Source organism: Dromiciops gliroides, chromosome 1, assembly GCF_019393635.1.
Source record: "Dromiciops gliroides isolate mDroGli1 chromosome 1, mDroGli1.pri, whole genome shotgun sequence".
NCBI lineage: Eukaryota > Metazoa > Chordata > Mammalia > Microbiotheria > Microbiotheriidae > Dromiciops > Dromiciops gliroides.
The window spans coordinates 286,555,438-286,575,063 of record NC_057861.1 but is presented as its reverse complement, the minus strand read 5'-3'; the positions used below and the strand labels follow the sequence as shown (position 1 = coordinate 286,575,063).

General features: G+C 38.6%; 1 pseudogene; it reads left to right on the top strand.

Moving 5' to 3' along the window:
• Positions 1-5,734: 5,734 nt before the first annotated feature.
• The window catches only part of LOC122748514, a 30,774-nt pseudogene continuing 16,882 nt past the window's right edge, over positions 5,735-19,626 (top strand).

Below are 19,626 nucleotides of genomic sequence, written 5' to 3'. Positions count from 1 at the left end.
GTGATAGAGAAGTGTTGTTATTTAAATACACAGATTATATACATATGTGTTCACACATATCTATGTATATATGTCAATGTGAGGAAATCCAAGAATTAGAGAGGAAATGAACAGTAAAGAACATTTGGGAAAAGATAAAGGAAAAATTTTAAAAAGAAATAAAGAAAGAAATTATATTGTCATTGGATTAGAGGACAGATCACCTGGACAGAAACAGTGAGGTGGCACAATGTATGAAGTGTTGACCTTGGATTCATAAAGGCCAGACTTAAAGTTTGAGCTCAGCCACTTACTAGCTATATGACCATGGAAAAGTCACTTAACCTGTTATGCCTAAGTTTCCTCATGGGTAAAATGGGAATAATTATAGCAACTCCCTCCTAGGGTTAATGTAAGAATAAAATGAGACAACATTTAAAATTTATCATTTGCAAACATTTAAGTTTTACATGAATCTATGCTACCATTATATTGAGGAAGAGGGGAAAGAGGAGTTTGGGAAACTAACTTGTTACAATAGCTATAGTAGTGATGAGGGACTTCAATTAGCCAGATATCAAAAGCATTTTCTCCTCCAAACATAAAAGCAAATACTGTAGAATCACCATCCCTGAAAGCCTTCAAGCAAAGGTTAGACAGTCATTTGTCAAGTACATTGTAGAGATGATTCTCATTCAGAACCACTCATTGGTTAGATGAGATGACAATCCCATCTCCCTTGCATTCAAAACTTCCCTAGAAGTTAATATTACTGGTGCTATGTGGGTCCTGCTGTCTTGCCCACTCAGCCTGGACTTAGCCATTCTCAGTTGGGCTCTACCTCAGTCACAGACCAGAGCCTGGCTCAGTTCACTTCTCAATTCACACAATCATAATCTTTTAGAGTTTCAAGGGATTTTATAATCCATCTAGTCCAACCCCCTCACTCTACAGGTGAGGAATGTGAGGTTCATGATGAGGAAAGAATTTGCCCACAGTAATCAAAGTAGAGGAGTCAAGACAAGAACCCAGTTCTCCCATCTCTAAATTCAGGCTCTTTCTTCTACTGTTTGGAGGCACCATACTGGTGACAGTCCAAGGAAAAATGGCTAGGATGGTTATGGGCTTTGAGATTATACAATATAAAGATGAACTGAAGTTATTAGGATGTTAAAACTGGGGAGGAAAAAATATTTCAGAAGGGGAGCAGCATAATAGCTCTCTCTTCAAGCATTTGAGTGACTAATGATATGGAAAAGTATTAGATGCTCTGTTTAGCCCCAGAGGGTAGAACCAGAAACCATGAGAAGTTGTAGGAATTTAGGTTTTGGCTCAACTTAAGGAAAGATTCCTGACAATTAGAACTATACATAAGTAGAATGGACTTCCTTGGCAGACAGCTCCCCCTCACAAGAAATCTTCAAAAAGAAGCTGAATAACAATTTGTTGGAGCAGGGAGGGGGAGTTATTGCTGAAGGCATTCGTAGTCAGTCATGTATTTGTGTTAGGTGGTTTCTTAGATCCCTTCCAACTCTGAGATTCTCTGATTCTGTGAATGGTGATGCCACACTTAGAAACTCAGGCATTGGAAGGAGGAACAGACTTAGAAGAAAATACAATAAACTTGGTTTTCAACATGTTGAGTTTGAGGCAGTGATAGGAAAGTAAGATATAAATGTTCAAAAAGCACTTGCAGCTATAGAGCTGGACAGAGCTCATAAGACAAGTCAATATTGAAAATTCACATTTGGAACTCATTTACATATAAGTAGTAATTGATGTTAAAATTGAAATGATGAATGAGATTGACAAGAGAGAGATAGAAAGGGAAGAGAAGAAGCCAAGTTCCCTTCGCCATGTTCTAGTGTTCCTTTCTGCAACAGGCTCACTGCAATCCCAAACTAGACTTCCCCTCTCAACTACAACTATTGCCTGCCTTTGTTAATTATGTTGGGCCAGGAAAAATGCATCATCCAAAGTCTTCTGGACTCATGAAGAAAAAGGGATGCATCCAATATCTCATGGACTTACACAGATATGAGCCTGAGGAGAGGACATGAGAGCTGGCTTTCAAAATGCACACCTCCAAACAGGTAAAGGCTTCCACCAATATTATCTGACCAAAAGAAGGTTTCAAGATCTGAGGGAACACTCTAGAAGTAAACAGAGTATTTATACCCAAAGTCTCATTAATGTGTCTGAATCATGAGGGTACATAGCACACTCAATCTATGACAATAACAATTCATCAGGGCAGAATGAGAGTGGAGAAAATTCTATCACTGCTCTAAAAGTCTAAAACTATGGGGAGGCCATTTATTTATATCAGGTAATAAATTATCTTGCTGACTCTCTTGGTAGCATGCCTCCTTATTCTTGGCATATCTCTCTTGATTGAAAGCTTTCTTTTGGACCCTGGTTTCCTGGTTCATTCTCATCCTCTTCAATTTCAGCTTTCTAGGGAAAAAACCTGGTTCCTAATCTGGTCTGGCTTTTAGTCTACCCTTACATGGATGCTGACATACTTTTCATCTTTCTCCAGGAAAGAAAGTATTTCCCTCAACTCCTCAATCCCACTGTGGGAGATTCAACCTATTATACTCCACCCCACCCCCCAAAAAAGACACACAGAGAGGATGATGTAACAGGCAGAGACCAAACTTGGAGCCAGAGAATATATGCTAAACTTGTATCCCTTATACATGCTTACTGTGTGGTAATGAGCAAGTAAATATCGGAGTGATATTTTCAATACATATCTTACAGAATTATTGTGAGAAAAGTGTTTCACAAACTTTAATGCCACATATAAGTGTGAGTTATTAATAACAAATCAAATTAATTTTTTTGTGGGGCAATGAGGGCCAAGTGACTTGCCCAGAGTCACATAGCTAGTAAGTGTCAAGTGTCTGAACCTAGATTTGAACTCAGGTCCTTCTGAATCCAGGGCCAGTGCTTTATCCACTGTACCACCTAGCTGCCTCCAAAGCAAATTTATTTTAAGGAAGGAAAAAAAATGAAAGAAGGAGAGGAGGGAGGAAAGAAGGAAGGAAGGAAAGAAGGAAGGAAGGAAGGAAGGAAGGAAGGAAGGAAGGAAGGAAGGAAGGAAGGAAGGAAGGAAGGAAGGAAGGAAGGAAGGAAGGAAGGAAGGAAGGAAGGAAGGAAGGAAGGAAGGATTATGGGAATGGAAGAAGACCCCTTAAATGTAGGCTGACACTGCCTTAAATGTGTATGTATGAGGATCACAAATTCCATCACCCCTTCCTGGTTTTACCATCTTCACCTTGGCCCTTATTGGGGTGTGATGTCAAGAAAAAAGCGAGCTCAGTGAAAAATTCCTAGCTTATGGGATCTTAGTTCACTGCATAAACCAGAAGAAATAACCTGTAGCTATCTCACAGTTGTTGATCTTTTTACTGCTACTCCTAAAATCTTTCATAGTAGAATAGTTTAAAATTGGGAATTATTTGTAATGTGTAAAAGTTGCAAAGAAAAAAAAAATATATATATATATATATAAGTCTAACCATTGAACTGTGCAGAATTAAGCTTTGATCTAATCATTTAACTCTGTTAAAGCAGGCTATGGTCTATCTTGCAATAAGGTTAGCTGGCCCCCACTGAAGAAAAGGCGATGGAAAAAAAGCAGCTACTCTTTAACTCCTCCTTATCTGATAAATTTTTGAGGTATGGGCAGAAAGTTTTTGTGTGGAGTAAAACACATTTGACTGAATTGGAAACACCTGATTGATAACTGATTGGTTTTGTTTCAAGTCTTGATAATTCCTCATATTGTTTTAAAGTATTATGTTTCTAAATTTTCTTATAATGTATAAATTGGTGAACAATTATATCAACTATAGAGGAAAAGCAATTTCTCTTACATCTGGATGATAGTGAAATGCAGATATAGACATTCTAATATAAGAATCTGGCTTTGTCATCTGTCTGCTATTAGTTATGCATTTTAAAACTCAATCAGAAATACCTCAAGTACAACTTATTTGACACGTACTCTTGTCACCTTAAGTCCTTTTTGATTTTTGTTCCCCCTGGTCTCTTAAATTATTGTTAAAGTCTGTTCCATCTAGGCTCAAGGCTTCAACCTCATGGCAGCTACAGCCGGTGCCTATACATCTCATCCCACCCACTGGACCTCACATCTCCTTGAACTCTCCTGACCAGGCCTTCCCCACTTTCCCCCTCCCCCTTGATTTCTTCAACCACACTCAGAATGAAGCAGATAGAAGAATCTTCACCCCTTTTCCTTATATAGAGAGAAATATGGAATGTTCTGAACATAGCATACCCCAGAAGTTTTCTGAGGTAAATCAAAAGAACCTTCTCCTTGAGAAACTAAACCAAAGGACAGACACACCTAACCAGTCTCCCCCACCCCTCATAGAGATGGGATTGGGTGTGGCTGCTGTCTTTCTGGCATGAGGGGGAGAGAGATGGCTTAAGAGATCCAGAGCCACCCCTCACCCAACTTCCCCCAGCCACCACAAGTGGGGGATGGTCCTCCACCAATAAGGGAACTTTCCACAGTCAGATGATCACCCCCATCAGTTCTCTATAAAAGGATTTCTCTGTGTTCTGCTGGAAAAGATAGGTATCTCAAATGGCCTCTGTGCTATGCCTTCTCCCCATGAAAAGTCCAAAGATTTCTCTCTTGGTTTCCTTTCTCAAGAACCCCAATAAACTATTATTTTATTCTAATTGGATTTGTGCACAAAAAGGTATAATTCTTTAAAGAGAAATTCCTAAGAACCCCTACCCCCAAACCCCCATCTATTTCCCTATAACATAAAGAAGGAAGGAAGGAAGGAAGGAAGGAAGGAAGGAAGGAAGGAAGGAAGGAAGGAAGGAAGGAAGGAAGGAAGGAAGGAAAGAAATTAAAGAAGAAAAAAAGAAATGGAGGGAGGAAAGGAGGAAGGGTGAAATGCAATAAAAGACTAAAGGAGGGAGGGAGGAAGGAAAGGAGGTAAAAATTCATTTATACAGTGCCAGGGTTGTGCTAAGGATTAGGGGATACCAAAAGAGCAAGCAAGATAGTCCCTTGCCTTCAAGGAGTTTACATTCTAATAAGAAAAGATTTTAAGCACAGAAAGGGGAGCTAGAGGTGAAAAGGAGGGAGAGGGATGAACACAGCAGCATGACTTGGGAGTGGCTAGGAAGTACATAATGGGTCACAGAACAAGCTAGATATGGAGAAGGTTTACCAAACAGAGTCCAAAATCCTGTAGTCTGAGATCTGAGTTCCAACTGGAGGAGAAAACCAAAGTGCAGGCAGCACAGTTTATAGAGAGCTGGAAATGTGTGTTTAGATAGCATGGAATTTTGTTTCTACTCTGGATTTGATCTTGGGCTAGTTGTAGATTTTCAGCCATGAAAGCTGACATATAGCATGATAGGCCGCAATGAATACTGAACTCAGACATAGTAGAGACTTGGGTTTTAACACTAACTCTGACACATGTTAATTGTGTGATCTTGGAAAAGTCCCTTAGCTTCTTGGAGTTCGCATTTCCTGATCTACAAAATGGTAGGATTTTTGTTCTACCAATTGTATTCAGTTGTTGTAAGGAAAAGAGTTTGTAAAAAACCTTTAAGAGCAATAGAAATGTGAGTTATTTATATAAAAATACTAGTTATTATTTCCTTAAATTTAAAAACTTGGATAGCTTACTGAGCAATTTAAAGAGTTTGTAATCACACTTATACTTGCTAGGAAGTAATACCTCAGTTTCACAACATGGGAGCAATAGAATTGTTGATGTTCATTACTCTTTGTGTTTCCAAGGGCCTGCTGGATCCCTATGACCCCCATTTTTTCCACCAGCAAACCCCAAAACTTGGCTCCCTGGTACCCCCTACTAGGGTTGCCAGCTGGCTGGTATTTGACTGGCCTGGCCAATATTTTATCACGAAGCTGCACTGGAATCCTCTTACTAATATGTCATGTTATGGCCAATTGTAGTTTCTTTTTGGTTTTGACTCTGGTAACTCTACCCCCTACTGGTTTCCTTCTTTCTCCACCTTTCTCTCCTCTTGGCCTGGGTTATTCACCACCCAGCTTTGCATGAAAGAGAGGACAAAGCTTTTTCCTTCTCTGCTAATGTACTCCCCCAAAACAATTCACCCTCTTTTTTAGAATCAGTTAGAAATTACTACCAAACACTACAGAGGGGGGAAAGGGTATGAGGGGCCCAAATCAACAAAGAAAATCATTTTATCCTCATGTACAAACATGTGAGAAGTTAGCCTTAATCTTTCTTATTTCCATTCCTTTGTGATGAATCCTTTTCTTCCAGATCTTGTCTCCAGATGAAAGAGCACTGAATTTGGCATCAGAGGATTTAGGGTCTAATCCCAATTTTACTACCTGTATAATTTTAGGCAAGTCACTCTGCACCTCAGTTTTCTTATCTGTAAAATGAGGGAGATGTCCCATTTGATCAATAAAGGACCTTTCTAGTTATAAATCTATGATTTCATACAATTCTGCTCAACATTTATACCTCCTGATCTTTACAGATTTATTGCACATTGATCCCCATATACCACTCTGCAATCCTGCCAAATTGTCCTACTTTCTGGTCCTCATGTGAGATAGTCTATCTCCTATCTACATGACTTAGAAAAGGCTGGCCCCCACTCACCTCCACCTCCTAGAATCACTAGCTTCTTCTGAAGCCACCTCCAACAGGAAGCCCTTCCTGATCCCCACCTCCTTCTAGTACCTACTTCCCACCATTCAGTTACCTTGTATTTTCTTTGGGTGGCTTTGTCTTTTCTTAAATGTATACTTGGTTTTTCCTCCAATAGGACAGAAGCATCTGGAGAATAAGAAATTTTTCTTTTTTGTCTCTGGATCTCCAGGGCTGAGGGACAAGCCTAGTACATAAGAGGCACACTATCAAATGTCTAATTGGATGAATATCTCTGTGTCCTCCTTCCATTCAGGCCTTACAGAAGGAAGAAGACTTTGCATCCTTCTCCAAGCCTCAGCCCCTCAAGTAACCAGCAAACTGAGTTCATGTAGTGCATATAAAGTAAGGGGTAGAGTTAGGATCTCTCTATACCCACAGAGTTTATTTATATCTCATTTTCAAATTGCCGGCTCCATGTTCATCTTTCCTTGAATTGTAAAGGAAGGTTATCTTGGGTCTTTCATCATAGAGAGATTTCCTCTTCCACTTAAAAAAAAAATCTGTTTTCAGATCATAACACTGTGATGTTACTTGCAATGGGCTACAGGTCAACATAATATCAGTTTATAATGTAAAATCATTGTTGGCATTGGCATACCACAAACAATTTATGCCTTTTGAGCTGGCATTCATTCATTAATATACATTTGTATATGTTTTCCACATTGGAACTGAATGTTTTTTAATGTTTTGTTTTTTTTTCACTATGAGATTAATCTCTCTCCATAGGAGAAACAATAGCTCAGTGGGAACCACAGTGGCCTGACTCCAAGGAGACTGTGATAAACCAATCAAAAGATGAGAAGATAGATTTTTTTTAACCATCCTCTTCACTACATAAAAGCATCTAGGTGGTACAGTGGAGTCAGAAGATCTGAGTTCAAATCTATCCTCAGAAACTTACTAGCTTTGTAACCCTGGGCAAGTTTCTTAACCCTGTTTGCCTAAGTTAATTCCTCTGTACAATGAGTCAGAGAAGGAAATGGCAAGTCACTCTAGTATCTTTGCCAAGAAAACACCAAATGGGGTCAACTAGGTGGCACAGTGGATAAAGCACTGGCCCTGGATTCAGGAGGACCTGAGTTCAAATCCAGCCTCAGACACTTGACACTTACTAGCTGTGTGACCCTGGCCAAGTCACTTAACCCTCATTGTCCTGCAAAAAAACAAACAAACAAAAGAAAATACCAAATGGAGAGCCATAGAGAGTTGGACAGTACTTAAATAAATGAACAAGAACAAACTCTACCTAGGCATTGGCAGCTTTGTGAGCAAAATTCCCTGCCCCTGTTCTCACTGTTCTCACACCTGGTTCTCCAGGTTACCCTATGTTTGACAGCTGTCGAAGGCTGCCCCATCCTGTAGACTCTGCTCTTCAGGATAGTGCCCATAGAGTAATATTCCACATACACTTGGAATTTATTTTTTTGCCTGAGAGAGTGAGTAGGCATGAGTGGGCTGCATTACAGATCTCATCATATTATCTTTCCTCAAAAACTTTTTCCTTTTCTGAACTTCCCTATTTTTGTCAAGGATATGTAACTATTGGAGTGACGCCACCTGCTGGAGAGTTACTGCAGGAAAGCTCCACCATGAGAAGGCGTCTGAGGGCAAGCCATGTGGTCAGGTCCTTGGCATCAGGAAGTGACATTTGCTCATGGGTACTGTCTATCAAAGCTACCAACCAATTAGCTTGGAGTTGTGTGTGTGAGTGGATGGGATGTTCCCAGTTTCACAGGAAGTTTGTGGGATGAAGGTGTGGTTTGCTCTCTTTTGTCTGGACTCTTGTGGAGAGTGGAGCTAAAATGCACTCTCCCTTTGATAGATAGATGAATCTAGGCCTCTTTCTCTCTCTCTTCACCAAATTCTTATTCTCCTTAATAAATGCTTAAAAGTCTAAACTCTTACTAAAGCTTCTAATTTATTGGCAACCACTCATTAGATATTTTAGACAGACTAGCTAGAATTTTAGCCCCTTACAGATACCACCATCTACCTCCTCCTTACCCTTGATGTCTCAATCAACTGAAATGGCTCTTTTCAAAGTGACTAGTAGTCTGTCAATTACCAAATCAGTCATTCAGTCAGTGACTTGCCCAGATCTACAAATAGTAAGAAGTAGGATATGAATCCAGGTCCTCCGACTCAAGAGTAGGTACTCTTCACACTATACCGTACTGGCCCAGGACTCAATTAACTCACCTAGAAAATGAGATTAATGGATTGGATAAATGCTGGGCTTTCTTCTAGCTCTATGATCAATGAATGAGTGTTAATATCCCTTTCCTTCTACATGCCTTCTCCCTTTGCCTCTGACAGGTCACCTTCTTACCCATAATACTCCCTCTACCTCCTTGTTGAACAAAAGAAGTTCAGGTCAAAATGCCGAATGCAGCTTTGAAACACAAGTCATGTAAAAACAGAATTAGGCAACCATGGTGTCTGAGGAGAGGTTGTGCCTAGGTTAAATAAACTAGCAAAATGCTTAACTCTCTTACCCTTGAGATGTTTAAGCAACAAAAATGTGTGTGTCAAGATAACGTCCACATTTAATATGGATATTAACTAACATTTGTCTAATCTCATGCTTCAATTCTTCCTTTAATGGAAATAGTAATGTTTTGATATTGGTTTTCAGGCGTGTGATATTATGATTTCATGTGGGGGGTTTTTTTGTTCATTTGTTGGAATAAAGAGAGGAAAATATTATTCCTTGGAATTAAATGCTTTCTGTTGGAAGAGCTTTTTTGTCTTATTCAAATCATTTGGTGGTTTATAGGCTTTAAAGGCAATAAAAAAAGCACACCTGCACTTTTGTGGAGGCAAGAACATAAGTGGAATTGAGTGAAGTCCTCGGGGGCCAAACAGAAAGAGCACACCACCCATTTGTGCCATGAGGCCTGCATCCTGCAGTTAAACCATTGAGGCTGTGTCTATGTGAAGCCAAAACATCCTGATGAAATGTGAAAAATTCAATCAATCACCTGATATTTTGTCCACATGATTCCAAACATCTGGATATTTATAAGTATCTAGATAACTGACTGGATTTTTTTTTTTACTTTTGATCCAAATATTTTGATGTAACACAGAGCCAAAATATAGGTACTTTTAAATATATGTACATAATATCTATACATATACACAAGTTTGTGTATATATGTATATAATATATACATATGCATATACACATATATACATGTGTGTATAAAATCACCCTGAGATATATTTCCAGAGTCTCTGTGGAAAACATTCAATTCTTTAAACATAGAAAGAGGAATGATGAAAGTGCAGTGCTTTTCATTTTTTTACCTGTAGTAGATACTTCTAATAACAAAATCAAAGGCCCTTAATTTAGTCAATTTCAAATGATTTAATACCTTTTGTAAAGTACAGTGTTGGTGGAAAGATAGTGTTGTCCTTGATAGAAACAGATATGTTACAAAGACAGCGGGAACAATTTGGGGTAGAAGGGAGATAATTATTTCTATATGAGTCTGAGATGCCTCTGGAAATATATAACTAACCCTTCCCCCTCTCACAATTACCTTCTTTTATCTTTTATTTGTTTCTTTTCCTGGGCTTCTACCTTCAGATATACTTGGGGGTCTCTATAAAAAAAAAAAGGCTCCACATGACCTGCTACCCTTTCATCTTCTTACAAATATTTGATATCCTTCAGCCATTCATTATTTTTCTTAAACCCTAGCAACCTGGCTTCTGCTTCTTCACCACCATCATTCTACTGAAACTGTGCTCTCAAAAGGTGCTAATTAACTCTTTTTAAATCCAGTGTTTTTTTCTTGACCATTAACCAATTCAACAGTTGCTCAATATTTGAGACTGCTGATGCTGACCATCTTCTTGAAACTCACTTCTCCTTTTTCTTCTTTGCATTATTTTTCCTGATTCCCCTTTTATATCCTTAAGTAAATTATCCCCTTTTGTAATATCCTTCAGTAATAATGATAATAATAATAGCCAACATTTTTATAGTGCTTGCTGTGTGCCAGGCACTGCACTAAATGCTTCATAATTAACTCATTTCATACAACTATCCTGGAAGTAGGTGCTATTATTATCCCCATTTTACCAATGAGGAAACTAGGTCAAACCCAAGCTACCCAAAGTTGAACAGCTAGTAGGTGTCTGAAGCCAGATTGAACTCAGGTCTTCCTGACACCAAATCAAGAGCTCTACTTATTATATTTCTATCTTATTTTATATCCTCATATTTCTTCTCTGACTCTATATTCAACTCCCTAGTCCTTTCTGCTTACACCTACCTAATTATTTATCTAATTCCTTCCCTTAATACCTCTAGAGAGATAACTCTGAAGCCTATATCTCAGACACTGACCTGTGTTCAAACTATTTTCAACTATATAGATACCTCAAACTCAACTTGGCATAAAGTAAATTTGCCAAACTGGCTTTTCTTCCAAAGCAACCCCCAACAAAAATTTAGTAATCAAATTAAAGGAAAGCTATGTAGTCCTACTACCATTGGAATGCCTTAACACCAGTGACCAGATCAAAAAGGACCTGTGCTATTCACCATAATGAATTAATCTCATTGTGCCACATTTTGCATCTTTGGAAATACTGTTTCTACCATATCCCAACTGTTTCTGATACTTCACATAAGTTGAAAGGTTGCTTATATCCTGGACATTTCATACCCTCTGACATTCACTAGACTAATATTCTGATGTTTTAAACCAATTTAGTCTTGTGGTAAAAATTATTTGTGGTAAAGATATATATATCAGAAGTTTTAGCTGAAGCATTTGGGAGATTGCACATGCTACTGAAGTGGCTTTTTAAGGACCTCCTTTTTGGGGGAGGAGAACTCGAGGAAGTTATGCAGCATAGCACACATTTTTACCATCATACTGCCTTTGGTGAAATTAATATGAGATTTAGGAAGTATGGAAACTTATCATTTCAGAGACTAACTTACTGTGAAATTTTAATGCAGGCCCTGGAGAGAATATATGTGCAACAAAAGGAGAGACAGGTATACGTAAGTCCACGGTTTGCTTATGATGGCGACTATGTAGCCATCATGTGTGTCTAGCACAATTGCTAGACACAGTCCAGTTTCATCCTCTCTCCCTCCTAATATAACCTAATTTAACTGAACTTGTTTTCTTTTTGTCTCACTCAGTCTAATCACCTGTAGCCTAGCACAATCACTGGCTGTCTCGAAACCATGAGATATGGTATGATAATCTTTCCATAACATTTTTCAGGTGTCATGAACATATACTAAATTTGGCTTTGATCCAGACACATGGTGGTAAGAAGTGTTATAGATTGCATAACTACCTCAACCCTCTATTATATAAAGGGGGGAATGTAATTGAATGTATTAATTTAATCACTGACAACGCTATGCTAAGGTTTAGTAAAAATCCAGCAATTCAAACAGTTAAAGAAGAGAATCCAGCTTTCCAGACCAGAGTCCAGAATCCAGTTTTCCAGATCAGAGTCCAGAGTCCAGGCCCAGTTTTCCAGACCAGAATCCAACTTCCTCCTGATGATATCTTACCACTTCAAGAAGATAAGAGAACTCAGAGATTTTATATGAACAGTTTTTGTTTTGTTAGATTTTGTTATCTCCTTCTGTTATCATATACCATCTGTAACATGTACTCTCTGCAGAGGCCCTCCCTCTACAAGACCAATGTCAAAGTGTCACGTTCATGAGGGACTGCCCCTCTGGACAAAACTTTTCTCTCTCCCTTTTCTATATTGATATTAACATATTATTAGTTAGCACAGGATATTATTTTTGGCTGTTTCATTGAGCAAACTCATTCATTTTTCAAATGAAACAAAGGGGGTTAAATGTGGTAAAAATTATCTGTGGTAAAGATATATATATCGGAAGTTTTAGCTGAATCATTTGAGAGATTGCGCATGCTACTGAAGCGGCTTTTGAAGGACCGCCTTTTTTGGGGAGGATAACTCGAGGAACTTCCAGTACGCGGACTTAAAAGTGAGGGCAGGGGGCAGCTAGGTGGCGCAGTGGATAGAGCACCGGCCCTGGAGTCAGGAGGACCTGAGTTCAAATCCGGCCTCAGACACTTAACACTTACTAGCTGTGTGACCCTGGACAAGTCACTTAACCCCAATTGCCTCACTAAAAAAAAAGTGAGGGCAGGAATGGAAGTTCTCTCTCTCTGGTGGTAAACAGTGACGGAGCAGGATTGAAAGGAGTGCACGTGGTTTGGTGTTCGGTCTTTTCAGAGATTTGCGGTCTGGTGGGCAGTTTGGGATTCAGTGAGTTTTATCAAGGAATAGACTAAGCTTAGATCTAAGATTATTCATTTGTATTTCTCCTTCCTTATTTACCTAATTGGTTTCAACTCTTGTTGTCTAATTAATTCCCAAGCAATAAATTAAAAAACTGATCCATCATAGATTAAAGCTCAGAGGCTCCCTTTTCTTAAGGAAAGTTAAAGAGGGAGATTAATGCTCCATATATCCAATTTTGAATCTCACAGTCTCCATTGTCAATGTTTCTATAGTGTCATTGATGGGTGTGATCCATGGGCTGTATTATAAATAATATTATACAATAACTATCCAAGAAAATCAGTGTACTTCACAAGTAATATTACTTCTGCATCACAAAAATGGAAAAGTTCTATGGTTAATCATGTGCTAGGAGCAAAGGTCCTAGGGACACAAAGAACTTTAATTTAGGAAAAAGAATTAGGGGCCTGGGATAAGTGGAAACAATATAAAGTCTGTGTGAATGTTGCATTGTTCCCTTAAGATTCCAAAGAACTCTCCACATTCTAAGTTCCCAACTGAAGAATATACTAGGCTAGACACCAGCAAACTCTTTCTAGAATAATTAACAATTATACCTCAACACCATGAACAATAAAGTGAGGACTGAAGCAATTCAAATATGTGATATTATTTATCCAAGAGTGCCTAAGGTCTTCACAGATAATCTGGTGGTAATCTCAGCTATGTGTGGAAAAAGAAAAGTCGAGATATTGATAGCTCAAGAGAGTTGTCTGTGGTCACACAAGTAACAGTGTGCCATAGCTAAAAGACTATCTAAAAATCAAACACAACATATAATTGTGGTCATTCTCTAAACATTTTTTTCAACTGCCAAGTATCCAAAAATTTGCCCAAATTCTACTTTTGGAAAAGGGAAAAAAATCAAGATATCCATAAAAATCTGAAAATGTTCTTTGTAAAAATAACCATTTCAGATCATAGCATATTTTTGCTGGTGTTCCTGCCAGTTGGAATATTATAATCATTGCTTTGATTGTTGCATCTCTTTAAATCAGTGGTCAGTCTAGCTGAATGAATTGGTTAACATCATTACTGTGTCTGAATTACTTTGTTAGCTAATTATTCCCCACCTCCCATATCAACACTCCCATAATAAAGAATGGAATTTAAGAAGTCACTTGGAATCATCAAAAATCCTATATGGATAAATATTCACAATTAAATGGAATCTGGCCCTTGACTTAATGAATATATAGGTGTCATTTAGATGCCCCCAGTGTCTAAATAAAAATACCCATTTCAAGAATTCTTGAGGAAAACAATGACACCAATACCCTTGAGAGTCACAATACAAAGCAATCAACCTATTGGTCACAGACCAGAAACAAGGTATTTGTTCATATTATGAAGATAGATTGTATAATCATCTAAAGTTACTCTGAAATGACCCACCAAGCACAGTGTGCTTCCCATGCTCTGTCACTCATTTAGAAAGTACTCCCTCAGTTCCCTCAGAAACTTGCCAGTTGATAAAAATTGTAAGGAAAGCAGTCCTAGAGCCAGAAGTGGGTCTTGAACCTAATTTTAAAACATAAAAAAGAATTACAGCATGAACCTCTAGCACTGGATTTCCAAATCCCACTGTTGGTAGTTGAACACAGAAGCAGCAGTGGCAGCCATATGGCATGGGCCAGCCACACTTGTCCAAGAAAGAAAGTTATTAAATCCCCTGCACTTGGCTAAGAGATACCATAATTATTTTTAAATGGAAAAAAGCCACAGATTTCCTTTCCCTCCTTCCATGGACCCATTCTCTTCCCAAACTACATATTTTCAACTTCATCACACATCAGAATGTCAGGTCAAACCCCCATCCTAAGCATATTAAAATTCTTTCCTACTCCCAAAATTTATGGTGCAAGTGGGAGGGATAGTTTGGTAACAAGAATTAATTTTTAATTGACTTGCAATTTTCTTATCAGTGGTTTTTCTCTGTAGTTATGAACAAGTTGAAAGAGTAAGCTTATATTGGTAATTATTTTCTTCAAAAAGGCTGTGTAATCATGTTTATGTGCCCAGCATTTTACATGTATTTTAGTGTTATTCACAAAGATGTTCAACACTGCTCTCCACAGAATGCCTCCTGAGAATTTCTATGCATGGGCTTCCTGAGAAGGTGGCGGCTTTTCTCATACTTGAGCCTTTAAACAAAGGTTAAATGATCACTCATTATATGACTGTATGTATGTATGAGTCTTTCAAATACTTGAAAAGAGCTAACAAGTCCCCTGTAAACCTCCTCTTTTCTAGATTAAATGTACCCACTCCTTCGATCAATTTTAATATGAAAAAACTAAAGTTCTTCTCATCCTGGTCATCATTTTTTGCATGTGCTACAGTATCCATCCTAAAATGTAGCATGCAGTTTATTGCTGTACTTTAATGGCTTTTAGTCATATCTGACTCTTCATGACCCCATTTGGGGTCATCATTTGGCAAAGATGCTAGAGTTATTTCCCATTTCCTTCTCCAGCCCATTTTACTGAAGAGGAAACTGAGGAAAACAGGTTAAGTGACTTACCCAAAGGTCACACAAATAAGTGTTTGAGGTCAAATTTGAACTCATGTCTTCCTAATTCCAGGGCTAGCATGCTATCTATTATATCACCTAGCTACCCCATAGCACCTAGAAGTGAAGAAAGTATTCTTTATCTTGTTGGATGAAGGTAATGTACTCTTTTGGGACACTTTGTCTCTCTTAATTTAGCCCAAAATGCATTATTTGAGGGCCACCTTGACACACTGATGGCATAGACAAAGCTTACATGCCACTAAATTCACATAATCATTGGATAAACTGTCTTTTAACAAAACTTTACTTATTATATGCTTTTGAATTTGTTGTGGCTGTTGTTTTTAACCTCAGGTTAATATTCTAGTTTCTTTAGAATGTTCTGCATCCTTGATCTTAAGTATAATGGGTTGGTAATCCTTCCTAGTTTTATGTCATCTAAAAAAATTGATAAAAGAAGGCCAAATGTATTCATTAGACAACTAGGTGGCACAATGATAGAATGCTGAGTCTAGAGTCAGGAAGATTCATCTTTCTGAGTTCAAATCTGACTTACTAGTTGTGTGACCCTGGGCTAGTCACTTAACCATGTGTGCCTCAGATTCCTCATCTGTAAAATGAACCGAAAAAGGAAATAGTAAACCACTCTAGTATCTTTGCCAAGAAAACCCCAAAAGGTGTCACAAAGAGTTGGACACAACTAAAAACATGTATTCATCTAAGTCACCGATTAAGAGTGTTGAACAACCTGAACTGAATGGAAAATTTGACTTTCAAATACAAAACCCCACAGAACCATAAAAAATTAGAGTTGGGGGACATACCTGGGGTCATGCAGTGGGTAACTGTCTTGTCTCTGAGGCCAGGTTTTGGCTGGGGTCCCCCTGGGTCCAGGGTGGATGCTTTGTCCACTCTTTCACCTAGCTGCCCCATGATGACATCTTTAGAGTTAAATCGAAGGGTGAGGGGAATGCACTGGGGGAGGGGGAAAGGAAGAGGTAGCATGGGGTAAAATCCCACATGAAAGAAACAGGAAAGGGTTTATGGAGTTGGGGAAGAGATGGGGGAGGAGCAGGGCAGTAAATTAACTTTACACTCATCAGAATAGGCTCAAACACCTTAATCTCATCAGAGATGGCTCAAGGAGGGATTAACACACACACACACACACACACACACACACACACACACACACCTAATTGGGTAGAGTAATCTATTTAAACTGGGCAGTAAATGAGCCTAACATTCATCAGAATTGGCTCCAAAGACTTTAATCTCATCAGAATTGGCTCAAGAAGGGAATAACATACACACTCAATTGGGCAGAGTAATCTAGCTAACCCTGCAGGAAAATAGGAGGGAAAAGGGATAAAGAGGGAGGGGCAAAAGAAGGGAGGGCAGATTGGGGGAGGGGACAGTCAAAACAAACCCCTTTTGAAGAGGGATAGAGTGAAAGAAGATTAAATAATAGAGTAAATATCATAGGGAAGGGAATAGGATGGAGGGAAACAGTTAACAGTAGTAATTGTGAAAAAGAGAAAAGGGGGGAAATTATACAAAAAATATTTATGGCAACTCTTTGTGGTGGCTAAGAATTGGAAATCATAGGAATGTCCATCAATTAGGGAATGACTGAAGAAGCTGTGGTATGATTGCAATGGAGTTTTATTGTGCTGTGAGAAGTGAGGGGCAGGATGATTTCAGAGAATCTTAGAGAGACTCATATGAACTGATGTATAGTGGAGTGAGCAGAACTGGGAGGACACTGTACAGTGACAGCAGTATTATTAAATGAGCAACTGTGAATAACTTGACTACTCTCAGCAATGCAATGATCCAGGACAATCCCGAGGGTCTAATAATGAAGCATGCTATCCACTCCCAGAGAAAGAACTGATATTGATTGAACCCAGAATAAGAAAAAAAGAGCACTTATAGATTGTATATATATAACCTATGTCAGATTGGTTGCTATCTTGTGACGGGGGAAGGAAAGGGAGGGAGGGAGAAAAATTTGGAACTCTAAATCTTATGAAAATGACTGTTAAAAACTACTTTTACATGTAACTGGAAAAAAAATAAAGTAAATGGAAAGGAAAAAAGAGTGTTGAACAAAATGGGACCAGAAACATCCTCAGAATCCTACTCTAGAATCTTCCTCGCAAGTTTCCATTAATCCATTAATAATTGCTCTTTAGGTCCAGTCATCCAACTACTTTTAAACCTATCTACCTGCACTACAAACTAAGTTAAAACTGTCCTTCTAGTCCACAAGGATATCATTTGAGTCTTTATAAAATAGTTTGCTCATATGCAAGGTATATAGCTTGCTTGCTTTTTTTTCTTGTGAGGCAATTGGGGTTAAGTGACTTTGCCCAGGGTCACACAGCTAGTAAGTGTTAAGTGTCTGAGGCCAGATTTGAACTCAGGTCCTCCTGAATCCAGGGCCAGTGCTCTAACCACTGTGCCACCTAGCTTCCCCTATAGCTTTCTTTTTTATCCATCAACCTTATAATCCTGGAGAAAGGAAATGTATAGTTATAAATGAGTATGATGGATGAAGTCTCTTAGTGAATCAAAAGATCAATCAACAAATATTCATTAAGTAACTGTAAAGTTGCTCTCTGTCTAAAATATCTAATGAGTGGTCGCCAATAAATTAGAAGCTTTAGCAAGAGTTTAGACTTTTAAGAATTTATTAAAGAGCATTAGGATCTAATAATCAGAGATAAAGGTAAAAATCTATTTCTAAGAGACACCATCATCCGACCTGCCATGGCGAGATCAGGACCAATGCTTCCTTCTTCCTCCCAGAAGCCTCTCTTTGAAAACTGAAACAGCCCATCTTCCCACACACACACACACACACACACAGCTCCAAGCTAATTGGCTGGTAGCTTTGATAGACAGTACCCATGAGCAAATGTCACTTCCTGATGCCAAGGAACTGACCACATGGCTTACCCTCAGATGCCTTCTCCTCATGGTGGAGCTTTCCTACAGTAACTCTCCAGCAGGTGGCGTCACTCCAATTGTTACATAACTACCATTTGTCAGACATACACCATGCACTGTGAATACAGAAACAAAAATGAAATGGTCCTTGGCCTGTTTATATATTATATTGGGGGGGACAAATACACATACACACACATACATACATGCATACATATGTACATATGGTGGCTAGGTGTGTACACACACACACAAATTCAAGGTAAACTTTTTGAGAAGAGAAGTACTAACAACTGGGGGTGGCAGGGAGAATCAGAAAAGATTTCATTTAGAAGGTGGCACTTAATCTGAATTTTGGTGGAAACAAGGAACTCTAAGAGAGGCAATGAAGCAGAGCACTCCAGGTATGAGAATGGCCAGTTCAAAGGAACATATATAGGATATGGAATGTACTATGTGAGGAATACCAAAAAGACCATTTTGACTGAATCTCTGAGTGCATGCAGAGAAGGGAGATATAATAAACCCAGAAAGGTAGATTGGAACCAGGTTGTAAAAGGTTCTAAAATGTCAAACAGAGGAATTTATAGGCTGATCCTAGAGATAGGAGCAAGTCACTGGAGTTTATTGGGTAGAGGTGTGATATAGTCAAACCTATGTTTTGAGAAAATCATTTTGGCACTGCTATGTAAAATGGTTTAGAAAAGAAAGCTATCTGAAGCAGCACAATTCATTAGGATGACATTATAGTAGTCCAGATGATAAGGGCCTGACCTAAAATGCTAGTTATATGAGTAAAGAAAATGGGTAAAATGAAAGATATTTTGGCTAATATTCACAAACTCCCTAAGTACTCACAAACTATCTTTTTTAAATTAGAGATTCCAATTTGTTCAAAGAACCCAGTTCTTAGTACTGCGCCTATTATATAGTAGGTATTTAATAAATGCTTGTATACTTGTTGACTGAAGAATCTCTTCTCTCTCTGTCTCTCTCTGTCTCTCTCTGTCTCTCTGTCTCTCCGTCTCTCTGTCTCTCTCTCTCTCTCTCTCTCTCTCTCTCTCTCTCTCTCTCTCTCTCTCTCTCTTTTAAATCAGGCCAACATTTCTCCACATGGTTGCCAACTTTGGTTCAATGTTC